General features: G+C 46.1%; 1 protein-coding gene across 1 annotated transcript in view; it reads left to right on the top strand.

Annotated features, from left to right (window-relative positions):
* LOC121008305 (E3 ubiquitin-protein ligase RNF213-like) overlaps positions 1-13771 on the top strand; it is a 393898-nt gene that overhangs the window by 337692 nt on the left and 42435 nt on the right. The window lies entirely within an intron of this gene.

The raw sequence follows: 13771 nt of genomic DNA, 5'->3' as shown, positions 1-13771 counted from the left end.
AAGGTGTGTCCAAACTTTTGGTCTGTACTGTATATATGTTGGTAAGGCTGAAGTTCAGCCTGCATTTGTGGGAGGGGCTTGAGCCTTTATAAACCCCCTCTTCCCTCACCTTAGTAGGCGTTCCGGTTCATGGATATTTCGTTTTCGATTGTGACGTGTGACTCCTTGTTCCTCCGGCCACCTCACGCAACATCTTCACTTCAAGTGGGTAAGTGGGAGTCAGTATTACGGAGCAGAGGACAGCGGCAGTCCAGCTCCTTACCGACGCTTCATTCGGCGGGTGCGTTCCAGCATGGAACGCACGCGCTTCCTGTTCCTGGTCGCCGGCCGATCTCCTTACCTTCCTGGCGGCTGGCGGCACGGCGGCGGCGTGCATTCCACGGTGGAGCGCACGCGGCCTTCGCTACACTGGGGGTGGGGGGCCGTGGTTGGCCAGCTCCTTCTGGCACGGGGACAGCGCATGGAGGCATGCGTTCCAGGGTGGAGCGCACGTGCCTTCCGGCGCATAAGGGATGTGTCACTTACCCCCTTGCCGGGCTCCGTGGCGGCTTGCGTTCCACGGTAGAGCGCAGGCGCACAGGCAGCCAGGCCTAAGCGAGGGGGGGGTTAGCTGGCACAGGTCGGTGGTTCTTCTGTAAATCTTGCTCCTCATACATTTTACATAGGTCACTATTCCACCAATGGGTCCACTTCTTCCACTTGTTAAACCGCACAAGCTAGTAGCCAGACTGCTGCCACACATCAATTCATAGGGGACATGGGATCTCCAGGTCACTGCGCGGCCCTGGCCTTCGCTAGTGGTGGGCCCCCTGGGTGTTTCTCTATCGTGCACCACTTCTAATACCGTTCCGTCATCACCCTCTATTTATTTATTTTTTCACCCTTTATTTGTCACGCCTTTTGTTTTCAAACAGCGCTGCTATGTCTCAAGCTTCGGATATGGATGACAGCCTGTCTGTCTCCGGGTCGGTCATGTCAGGCCAGATGGGTCCATCATCCCTTCGGAGTTGGACCATACCAAAGCTATTGGCAGAGCTGAACCGAAGAGGCATCCCGCACCCGGCCACCGCAAGGAAGGCAGAGCTGTACAAGCTTCTCATGACCAACTCCAGCACTTCGGCAGTGCAGCAGGAGACGTCCTTCATCCAGTTATCACTGGTACAGCTACAATCGACCCTAAACTCCTTGGTCGACTCGGTAGCAGACGTCCGGGCAAGGGTATCGGAGCTGGAATCCCGGCCACCCATGGCGCCCCCGGCACCCGTCCTGCTGATTACACCGTCCACATCGGGTTGGCTGGCTCCAGGTACGCCCAGACCCATTCCCCAGGTGTGTCCCTCACACTTCATTCCCGACAACCTCAAGAGGGACATCCTGGCAGGGAAGGATGTTAATCTGGCGTCGATCCTCATTGCCGCTCAAGATGTGCCCGAGAACAGGGTCATCAACTGTGGGGATGTGTCTGTGGTCCTTAGGGCCAAGGACTCGCGGCTTAACCGCAAGTTGACGATCCCCGATTTTGTCTTGGCTTTCAGCCTCTTCAGAGTCATTATCTGCACCGCACAGCCAGAGAGGAGAGAAGAGCTGGACAGCTACTTATACCTGGTCACTGACCTGGGTCACAAGTATGGTGGTTCGGCCTTCTACGACTACCATCGTTTCTGTTCGGCTAAGGCGGCGGCAGCGTTGGCACAGTTCCAGCATGTCACCAGCTGGTCCTCAATTGACACGGAGCTCTTCTGTCGTCACTTCGCTGGCCTCAGGGCACCCAACTGTGCGACGTGTCAATCCATTTTCCACTCATCTGAATGGTGCCCGAATAGCGCCCACCGGTCTCAGGACAGGGCCCTCCCGGGAACCTCTGGGTCTCTACCGTCTAACCCCTCCACTGACAAACTGGGCAGACCCATTGTCTACTTGGGAAGAAGCCAGGTCTGCAATAATTTCAACTCAGGAGGGTGCTCTTATGCCAGCTGCAGATCCCTCCACGTCTGCTCCCTGTGCTTCAGGGCCCATCCGCGGTCCGCCTGCCCCAAAAAGTCTGCTAAAGGGTCCTGACTAGCCGACGTCAACGTGGACCTCTTGGCGGCTCTCCTTCAGGATCACCATGATCAGGACTTCGTGGCGTTCCTGTTGGCAGGCTTCCGGCAGGGGTTCCACACAGGGCTCATCACGCTGCCACAGGTTCCCTGGGAAGGCAGGAATCTGCTGTCCGCCACCCTGGACCCTCCAGCAACTAGCGAGTTGCTCCAGTCTGAGGTGGCTCAAGGGTTTCTCATAGGCCCTTTCCCACTCATCCCGTTTGCTTCATGGCGCATCAATCCCATCGGCTTAGTATCCCAAAAAAATACCAATAAAAAAAGGTTGATTTTTTGACCTGTCCGCCCCTCATGTTTCCGGAATTCCTAGCCTCAATTCCCTGATTCCCTCGGAGGAATTTTCCATGCGTTACTCCTCAGTGGACGACGCAATTCAGGCCAACCTGTTGCATGGTAGGGGCGCTTGTTTGGCAAAGGTTGACAACGCCGATGCGTTCAAGCTCCTTCCCATCCAACCTCAGTTGTGGCAGTTCTACGGCATTGAGTGGGCCGGTCAGTATTTTTTCGCCAACAGACTCACGTTTGGATCCAAGAGTAGCCCCTGGTTTTTCGACCAACTGGCCAAAGCGCTACATTGGATCTTGGTCCATCACGGTGGCCTCCGGTCAGTCATCCACTACCTCGATGACTTTCTGGTCGTGGAAGACCCGCAGGGCGGGTCTGGCATTCTCACCGCCCTCCTGGAGATGTTCGCCAGTCTGGCTGTTCCGGTCGCGGAGTAAAAGACGGAGGGTCCCGCCACGAGGGTCTCATTTCTGGGCATCGTCCTGGATTCGGTTCTATTGCAGGCCAGCCTCCCGGAAGAGAAACTCGCTCAGTGTCGGGAGGTCATTTCCCAGGCGGCTTCCTCGGGGTGCCTCACTAGAGTCGAGTTGCAATCTCTTCTGGGCCGGCTCAATTTTGCCTCTAGGATCATGCCCCAGGGGAGGACTTTCGTGTTGAGGCTGCTCCAGCTTCTTCCCTCAGGGCCCGAGCAGGACAGCGTCATCCGGTTGGACGGCCAGGCCATGGCAGACCTGGCCATGTGGGAATTGTTCCTGTCCCGATGGAACGGCGTCTCCTTCTTTGTGTCTCTGTGGTCACCCTCCTGCCCGACTATTTTTTCAGACGACGCTGCATCCTGCGGTTACGCGGCCATTTGGGGTCCCCGTTGGCTAGCTGACCGTTGGCCAATTTCAGTCCTAGAGGATGCTGAGTCCATCCGCACCTCCTCCCTGTTGGAGTTGTACCCCATTGTCGCAGCTGCTCAGGCATGGGGTCACCTCTGGGCTAACTTGCCGGTGATGTTCGTGACGGACAATCAGGCCTTGGTTGACATCTTAGCCAAGGGCAGGGCCAAGTCCCCCAAAATCATGGCACTATTGCGCCAGCTGGTTTGGCTGGCCCTGTCACACAACTTTCATGTGCATTGTAGTCACGGTCCGGGTCAGCAAAATGTGGCAGCTGACGCACTATCCCGGTTTAATTTCACCCTCTTTTTTCAGGTCATGCCGGAGGCCGAGCCGCTCAGATATCCCACCCCGGCTTTCAGTTCCCTGACAATCGACTAGGCATGCTCGTCTCTTCGGCAACAGACCTGGCGCAGCAGTCCCTCGCCCCCAATACGGCCAGGAACTATCTTTCAGTCCTAAGAACCTTCCAGGAGTTTTTGCGTCTGCACCCGCAGGGTGGCCTGGTGGACATTCCTTACATCATGGCCTTCATTGCCCATTGTCATCACCAGTTACATCTCTCCTACAATACCATTAAGTTGTACCTGGCGGGCGTCCAACACCACACCATGCTCCGCAACCCAGGGGGTGGCTCCATTTTTTCTGCGCACGCGATTAAGGCCACCTTGCGAGGGGTCCAGAAGGGTAGGGCCAATCCCCCGTCCCGTAGACAGGGCGTCACTGGGGAGATGTTCCGGAGGTTGTCTTCAGCCCTGGATGGTGCTCCTTTTGGGCCGTTCTCCAGCTCGGTCTTTAAAGCAGCTATGTATTTGGGCTTTTACGGCTTCCTTAGGCCAGGCGAGTTCACTTGCAGTACGGCAGGACGGTGCAGTCTGCACAGAAAACAGCTGGTGCGGAATCAAGACCATTACACGCTGAAGTTAATTTCCACCAAAACTAGCCAAACAGGTCCCCCGGTGGAGGTTGAGTTTTTTCCGACTGGTAATAGATGGTGCCCGGTACAGGTGTTTGGCCAGCTCATGCTCGCCATCCAGGATGCTCCCCCTCACAGCCCTCTACTACCACATCTAGGCCATTCCTTCCGCATTGGAGCGGCTTCCGCGGCTTCCCGGCATGGGGTCCCCGCCCATGTCATCCGAGAAAGATGGGAAGGTGGCGTTTGTCTTGCTTCACCAGATACATACCTAACCCCCAGGTGGAGATTTCACAGGCGTTTCGGTCACTGGTATTATAAGGTAATAAAGTCTTGTACTTAACTATCTTGGTTTCCTTTTTGCCCCCTTTTAGGCTGCTCTCGTACCCGGCTCCAGGCACACCCCAGCCGGTTTAGGTTCAAGGCAGGCACACTGCCTGCCCAAGTTCGTATTTTAGCCACGACCACAAGTTGGTAAGGCTGAAGTTCAGCCTGCATTTGTGGGAGGGGCTTGAGACTTTATAAGCCCCCTCTTCCCTCACCTTAGTAGGCGTTCCGGTTCATGGACCCACCCACCCATTCCCTTTATTCCAAGGGTCCTCCTTTAGGGCAGCCCCCTTTTAGGCTGCTCTCATACCCGGCTCCAGGCACACCCCAGCCGGTTTAGGTTCAAGGCAGGCACACTGCCCAAGTTCGTATTTTAGCCACGACCACAAATATATATATATATATATATATATACATATATAATTCAATTTTAGTGAGGTAGTGTTAGATTTTTGCACGCACGCAACATCTTTGTGCGTGCATCCTGCAATTTTTTTTTATTACAACTTTTTTTCTCTACTCCTTTTCTCAATATTTCTAATTCATTACAAGCCCCTTTATGTGTGAAAACACAACATACACACCCCTCACACTAAATAAAGGTTTACACATTTCACACCCCAATAAAATAAAAATGGCCCGTCCACCCCAACGAGTATACTCAGCTGAAGAGGCATACTCCATGCTTGCCTCCGATACTGAGTCTGCCAGTGAGGGAGAAGAGGATGCCATTTTCCTCTACTCCTATACTCATAATCATCATCCGCTGATGAGGGACCCTCTAGAAGGCGCCCCAGAACAACAGCTGAGGCAGTCCCCCAGAGTGAACCCTTATGGACCCCACCCCCTTACGATTATCAGCCCCGAATTCTGGATTTTGAGGGCAGCTCCGGAATACAGATAGACTGTGCGGACTTCACTGAACTAGATTTTTTCAAAATATTCTTCTCTGAAGATTTTGTAAATTTAATGGTGGCCCAAAGCAATTTATATGCACAACATTTCATTGATCAGAACTCTACATTGGCATACGCTAGACCCCTAGGTTGGACCCCAGTAAGTGCAGCAAAGACAATGACTCGTGCTGCATATGGGCTTTGTAAAGAAGCCAAACGTTAGACAATATTGGAGTTCATTGACCACTTTAACACCAAGTTTGCTGAGGTGTACAACCCAGAAAAAAATGTCTGTGTAGATGAGTCCCTATTACTTTTCAAAGGAAGGATTAGATTCCGCCAGTACCTATCTAGCAAACGGGCAAGGTATGGCATAAAGATATACAAACTTTGTGAGAGTAGCTCTGGGTACACCCACAAGTTCCACATTTACGAAGGAAAAGATTCCCGGATAGAGGATAGAACCCCCAGAATGCCCCCCTCCCCATCCTAGGGGTTAGTGGGAAGATCGTGTGGGACTTACTGCACCCACTGCTGGATAAGGGTTACCACCTCAGTGTGGATAATTATTATACCAGCATACCCCTATTCATGTCCCTAACTGCCAGAGGTACTGTGGCTTGCGGCACAGTGCGCAAAAATCAGAGAGGCCTCCCTCGATCCCTGGTAGGGTAACCACTGAGAACATGCTGGTGGTTAAGTACAAGGACAAGAGGGACGTCCTTGTACTGACCACCATTCACACTCCTCTGCTCCTGTACGAGGTACCACAACCACTACCCCCAAACCAGTTTGTATCCTGGACTACAACAGGCACATGGGAGGGGTGGATCTTTCAGATCAACTTCTGAAGCACTACAGTGCCACACTAAAAATGAAAGTGTGGTACAAAAAGGTGGCCGTACACATTGTACAGATGGCAATGTGCAATGCGTACTTGCTTTTCCAATCTGAAGGCCACACAGGAACTTTCCTTCAGTTCCAAGAGGTGGTTATCAAGGCCCTAATTATTCAAAGCTAGGCCGGGGAGGGTCCCAATACTTCAGGAAGTCATGGTGCCCGTGTTGTACCAGGGCAACATTTTCCAGTCAAGTCCCCCAGACAGCAAGGAAGGGAAGGACCCAAAAAAGATGCAGGGTGTGTTTAAAAAGGGGGATAAGGAAAGACACCATTTACCACTGCGAAACCTGTCCTGAAAAACCTGGCCTGTGCATGCAGGATTGTTTCAAAATCTACCACTCATCCATGGAGTATTAATTTAATTTCATCCTTGATGTACCCTGTAGTTTTACCACCTTATATCTCTGATTTAGTCTGCATAGCTTACAGATCCACTTTTCACCAACCACTACATATCCATTTCTGTGAAACATCTGTTAGCTCAAAAGTACCCTTTCCACCACTTAAAATGTTCGTACGGAGGTGCTCTTTGCAAAATGGGGTCACTTCTTGGGGTTTTTAATTTCTGGGGTCCTCAGGAATCTTTTAAATGCGACATGGCACCTAAAATCCATGTCTGCCAATTTAGGTCAGCAAAATCCATATTTTGCTGTTTGACTCTAGAGCCCTGCTGTGCGCCCATACATCATTTGTTGAGCACATATGGTGTGTTGCCATATTTAGGGGGAAATGGGGAACAAAATGTGGGATCCATTTTGTCCTGTTACTCATTTGGAAACTGAAAAATGTGGGTGTAAACCAACTTTTTTGTTAAAAAAAAAAATATATATTATTTTTACTGCCAAGTGTTTCTTAATTCTAGGAAACACCTTTGAGGTCAAAGTGCTCACTACACACCTTGAAAGTTTCCTTGAGGGGTGTAGTTTCCAAAATGGGGGCACATTTTGGGGGTTTCCCCTGTAGGGCCACCTCAGGGTGTCTTCAAATGCGACATCGCTCCCAATTACCATTCCAGCTAAATCCGCTCTCCTAAAGCCATATGGTGCTCCTTCCACTCTGAAGCCCGCTGTGCGCCCATACATCATTTTTTGAGCACATATGGAGTGTTTCTGTAAACTCCAGATTCAGGGTAATAGATTTTAAGTTTTGTTTGGCTGTTAACCCTTGATGTGTTGCAGAAAAAATAGATTAAAATGTAAAATCTGCAATTGAAATTTTGACATTTCATTCCCATTTTCCTTTAATTCTTGTGGGGCACCTCAAGGGTTAACAAAGTTTGTAAAATCATCTTTGAATAGCTTGAGGGTGTCGTTTGTAAAATGGGGTGATAAATGGGTGGTTTCTAATATGTAAGCCCCACAAAGTGACTTCATAACTGAACTGGTCCTTAAAAATTGGGTTTTGGAAATTTTCTTGAAAATTTTAAGATTTGCTTCTAAACTTCTAAGCCTTCCAACGTCCCAAAAAAATAAAATGTCATTTTCAAAATGATCCAAACATGAAGGAGACATATTGGGAATGTAAAGTAATAACTATTTTGGAGGTATTGTGAAATATTATGATACTGCGCTTAGGACATATTATGCTATATTATGGTGTACAGGTATTGCAGATATAGATTGCTGGCGCACAAAAGTATATCAATATATAGGTACTAAGTTAGTTTTAGACAATGTACCTGGAATGAAAACTTCTATTTGTGTGCTCCTATCGGCGTCCCCGTACTCGGTGTAGAAAGGTTTTCTTCTTTATTGTTGTTTCTGTGCTTGGTCTTTCTTCATGCTATGGATCAGGAAAAATCCAGGTGTAGTGTGGTTTGGCGTGCTGCCTCGTGCCCCGGCCGGTGGCGCGCTGCTGCCGCAAATGGAGGTATACAGAGGAGTGGTTAGCGCTCGCTTAGAGCTTGTGAGTGACGTCACTAAACAGCGGTCATCAATGACCACCAGTGCCAAGTGTCTCTTACACTTGGCACCGGTGGTCATTGATGACCGCTGTTTAGTGACGTCAATCACAAGCTCTAAGCCGTGTTTCCCGAGTCCTTAAGGACCCATGACGTACCGATACGTCATGAGTTTAAATCGAGATTGCGGGGTTAATCAGAACAGGATGCCCGCTGAAATCATTCAGCGGGCATCCTGTCGCAACGCCGGGGGAAGGGGTGTCATATGACCCCCCCCTCGCATCGGCGATCGCAGCAAACCACAAGTCAATTCATACCTGCGGTTTGCTGCGCTTTCTGACGATTCTGATCCCCGCGGTCCCTGACCACAGGGATCAAACTTTAAAATGCCCCAAATAAAGTTTTTTTTCACCCCCCTGCACCCCTGAATCATTTTATGGCGGCGGGTGGTGCAGGAGGGGTATTGCAGGCGGTGCGGGTGGTGCAGGAGGCGGGCGGTGCGGCAGGCGGGATCGCGATCCCCCGCCCGCCTCCTCTTGAATATTCATTGGCGTCCATTGCTGACACTCTGATATAAACGGCTGACATCTGTGCTGGGATGTACGGACCGCTGTATGGAAAAGGTTAACAGTAAGAGGGGGCTCCCTCCCTCTCCCATCGGGGGGCTGCTGTGCCTTTGCAGCCCCCCAACAGGATGGGGTCACAGAGATCTGTTCAGACAAAGTGTAAGTAAAATACAGTACAATACACTATATAGTGTACTGTACTGTATTATACAGACATCAGACCCACTGGATCTTTAAGAACCAAGTGGGTCTGGGTCAAAAAATAATAAAAAAAAGTGAAAAAAGTTAAGATAAAAAAAACACATTTATCACTGAATAAAAATTAAAAAAATAAAATACACTACACATATTAGGTATCGCCGCGTCCGTAACAACCTGATCTATAAAACCGTCATGTTACTTTCCCCGCACGGTGAACGCCATAAAAATAAAAAAATAAAAACTATGAGGAAATTGAAATTTTGCCCACCTTACTTCCCAAAAAAGGTAATAAAAGTGATCAAAAAAGTTGCATGTACGCCAAAATAGTACCAATTAAACCGTCATCTCATCCCGCAAAAATCATACCCTACCCAAGATAATCGCCGAAAAACTGAAAAAACTATGGCTTTTAGAGTATGGAAACACTAAAACATGATTCTTTTTTGTTTAAAAAATGAAATCATTGTGTAAAACTTACATAAATAAATAAAAAGTATACATATTAGGTATCTCCGCGTCCGTATAGACCGGCTCTATAAAAATATCACATGACCTAACCCCTCAGATGAACACCGTAAAAAAATAAAAATAAAAACGGTGTAAAAAAGCAATTTTTTGTCATCTTATGTCACAAAAAGTGTAATAGCAAGTGATCAAAAAGTCATATGCACTCCAAAATAGTGCCAATCAAACCGTCATCTCATCCCACAAAAAATGAGACCCTACCTAAGATAATCGCCCAAAAACTGAAAAAACTATGGCTCTCAGAATATGGAGACACTAAAACATGATTTTTTTTGTTTCAAAAATTAAATCATTGTGTAAAACTTACATAAATAAAAAAATTGTATACATATTAGGTATCGCCGCGTCCGTGACAACCTGCTCTATAAAAATACCACATGATCTAACTTGTCAGATAAATGTTGTAAATGACAATAACAAAAAAACGGTGCCAAAAAAGCTATTTCTTGTTACCTTGCCTCACAAAAAGTGTCATATAGAGCAACCAAAAATCATATGTACCCTAAACTAGTACCAACAAAACTTCCAGCCTATCCCGTAGTTTTTAAAATGGGGTCACTTTTTTGGAGTTTCTACTCTAGGGGTGCATCAGGGGGGCTTCAAATAGGACATGGTGTTCAAAAAAACTGTCTAGCAAAATCTGCCTTCCAAAAACCGTATTGCATTCCTTTCCTTCTGCGCCCTGCCGTGTGCCCGTACAGCAGTTTACGACCACATATGGGGTGTTTCTGTAAACTACAGAATCAGGGCCATAAATAATCAGTTTTGTTTGGCTGTTAACCCTTGCTTTGTAACTGGAAAAAAAATATTGAAATGGAAAATCTGCCAAAAAAAGTGAAATTTTGAAATTGTATCTCTATTTTCCATTAAATCTTGTGCAACACCTAAAGGGTTAACAAAGTTTGTAAAATCAGTTTTGAATACCTTAAAGGGTGTAGTTCCTTAGATGGGGTCACTTTTATGGAGTTTCTACTCTAGGGGTGCATCAGGGGGTCTTCAAATGGGACATGGTGTCAAAAAAAACAGTCCAGCAAAATCTGCCTTCCAAAAACCATACGGCGCACCTTTCCCTCTACGCCCTACTGTGTGCCCCTACAGTAGTTTACGGCCACATATGGGGTGTTTCTGCAAACTACAGAATCGGGGCAATAAATATAGCATTTTGTTTGGCTTTTAACCCTTGCTTTGTTACTGGAAAAAATGGATTAAAATGGAAAATTTGCCAAAAAATTGAAATTCTCAAATTTTATCTCCATTTGCCAATAACTCTTGTGCAACACCTAAAGGGTTAACAAAGTTTGTAATACCTTGAGGGGTGTAGTTTCTAGAATGGGGTTATTTTTGGTTTTTTCTATTATGTAAGCCTCACAAAGTGACTTCAGACCTGAACTGGTCCCTAAAAAGTGGGTTTTTGAAAATTTCTAAAATATTTCAAGATTTTCTTCTAAACTTCTAAGCCTTGTAACATCCCCCAAAAATAAAATATCATTCCCAAATTGATCCAAACATAAAGTAGACATATGGGGAATGTAAAATAATAACTATTTTTGGAGGTATTACTATGTATTATAAAAGTAGAGAAATTGAAACTTGGAAATTTGCAATTTTTTACATTAAAATTTTTCGTAAATTTGGTATTTTTTTATAACTAGAAAATGATTTTTTTTTTACTTCATTTTACCAGTGTCATGAAGTACAATATGTGATGAAAAAACAATCTCAGAATGGCCTGGATAAGTCAAAACGTTTTAAAGTTATCAGCACTTAAAGTGACACTGGTCAGATTTGCAAAAAATTGCCAAGTCCTTAAGGTGAAATAGTGGCCAAGTCCTTAAGGGGTTAAAAAGTGGGTTTTGAAAATTTTCGGAAAAATTTCAAGATTTGCTTCTAAACTTCTAAGCCTTCTAGCGTCCCCAAAAAATGGCATTCACTAAATGAACCAAACATGAAGCAGACAGATGGGAAATGTAAAGTAATAACTATTTTTGGAGTTATTACTATTCTAAAAGTAGAGAAATTGAAATTTGCTAATTTGTTAATTTTTCCAAATTTTATGGTACATTTTGGTAATTTTTTATAAATAAAAATAAAATATTTTGACTCAATTTTACCACTGTCATGAAGTACAATATGTGTTGAGAAAACAATCTCAGAATGGCCTAGATAAGTAAAAGCGTTTTAAAGTTATTACCACATAGTGACACATGTCAGATTTGCTAAAAATGGCCTGGTCCTTAAAGTGGTTCTCCGGGAATTAACAAAATGAAAATACTTAAATATTACTTTATTATAAATATATTCCCAAATACCTTTCACTAGTTATATTGTCTCGTTTTGTCCGGGGAGCAATCATTAGGAGAAATAAAATGGCGGTCGTCCTATTAGTACGCAAAAAAATCTGTCCTAATTACACAGTAGGACAAGTTACTTTACAACACTGAGCTAAAGAGCTGCCTCATCCTCCTCTCTTCTTTACTTGTCAGGGATTAAGATCCGGAATACAGTTAAGTAAGATCTTCAGCTGAATCTCTGTAGGAATGAAGGAGGCATGAAGTACAGAAAAGAGGGTGGGAATGTGGCAGCAGCACTTGTATGCAGTCTCCATTATCACAGCCCCACATTACCAGAGTCTGTCCTGTCTATCCTTTCTGTACTTCATGTCTCGTCATGAACTTCATTCCCACAGAGTTTCAGATAAAGTTTTTATCAGCTGTATTTATAATCCCTGACAAGCAGAGCAGAAATGAGGATGAGGCAGCTCTGTATCTCAGTGTTGTGAAAAACTTGCCCACCTGTGTGATTAGGACAGGTTTTGTGTGCACTAATAGGACGGCGACTGGTTTATTTCTCCTGATAATTGTCCCCTAGACATACGAGCCATTATAACTAATGAAAGGTATTTGGGAATATACACTCATCTAAAGAATTATTAGGAACACCTGTTCTATTTCTCATTAATGCGATTATCTAGTCAACCAATCACATGGCAGTTGCTTCAATGCATGTAGGGTTGTGGTCCTGGTCAAGACAATCTCCTGAACTCCAAACTGAATGTCAGAATGGGAAAGAAAGGTGGGCTACAACAGCAGAAGACCCCACCGGGTACCACTCATCTCCACTACAAATAGGAAAAAGAGGCTACAATTTGCACGAGCTCACCAAAATTGGACTGTTCAAGACTGGAAAAATGTTGCCTGGTCTGATGAGTCTCGATTTCTGTTGAGACATTCAAATGGTAGAGTCCGAATTTGGCGTAAACAGAATAAGAACATGTATCCATCATGCCTTGTTACCACTGTGCAGGCTGGTGGTGGTGGTGTAATGGTGTGGGGGATGTTTTCTGGGCACACTTTAGGCCCCTTAGTGCCAATTGGCTATCGTTTAAATGCCACGGGCTACCTGAGCATTGTTTCTGACCATGTCCATCCCTTCAAGACCACCATGTACCCATCCTCTGATGGCTACTTCCAGCAGGATAATGCACCATGTCACAAAGCTCGAATCATTGCAAATTGGTTTCTTGAACATGACAATGAGTTCATTGTACTAAAATGGCCCCCACAGTCACCAGATCTCAACCCAATAGAGCATCTTTGGGATGTGGTGGAACGGGAGCTTCGTGCCCTGGATGTGCATTCCTCAAATCTCCATCAACTGTAAGATGCTATCCTATCAATATGGGCCAAAATTTCTAAAGAGTGCTATCAGCACCTTGTTGAATCAATGCCACGTAGAATTAAGGCAGTTCTGAAGGCAAAAGGGGGTCCAACAATGTATTAGTATGGTGTTCCTAATAATTCTTTAGGTGAGTGTATTTATAATGGAGTAATATTTAAGTATTTTCATTTTCTTAATTCTCGGAGAACCCCATTAAGTTGAAAAATGGCAGGGTCCTGAAGGGTTTAAGGAGCTTGTCTCACCATTGCCATCCGTGGTGTTATTGTCAATGGCCAGCCTATGGCACAGCATGCCCGGTATGAAGTGGCACAAGACTTTCATTTTGCCACTGCCACCTTGTTCTAATGATAAGCTTCCAATGTCTATGATGAGAGGAGAATCTACAATTTTTAGGTTGAGAAACTAGTAAGCATTGGAAGATTTCATGATGTATGCACTAATGCACTCTTTCATCATGTTGCCTTTTGCTTATACAGGCCACGTCCCATATCTTTAAAAAAAAATGTACTAGACCAGTTTATTTGAATGGTACTGTGGTGTGATGCCATGAACTGGCGGGCGGCCACAGGGGAAGGGGCCACAGTGCGTCACCAG

Source organism: Bufo bufo, chromosome 1 (genome assembly GCF_905171765.1).
Source record: "Bufo bufo chromosome 1, aBufBuf1.1, whole genome shotgun sequence".
NCBI classification, from domain to species: Eukaryota; Metazoa; Chordata; class Amphibia; order Anura; family Bufonidae; genus Bufo; species Bufo bufo.
This window is presented reverse-complemented; position numbering and strand designations above follow the sequence as displayed.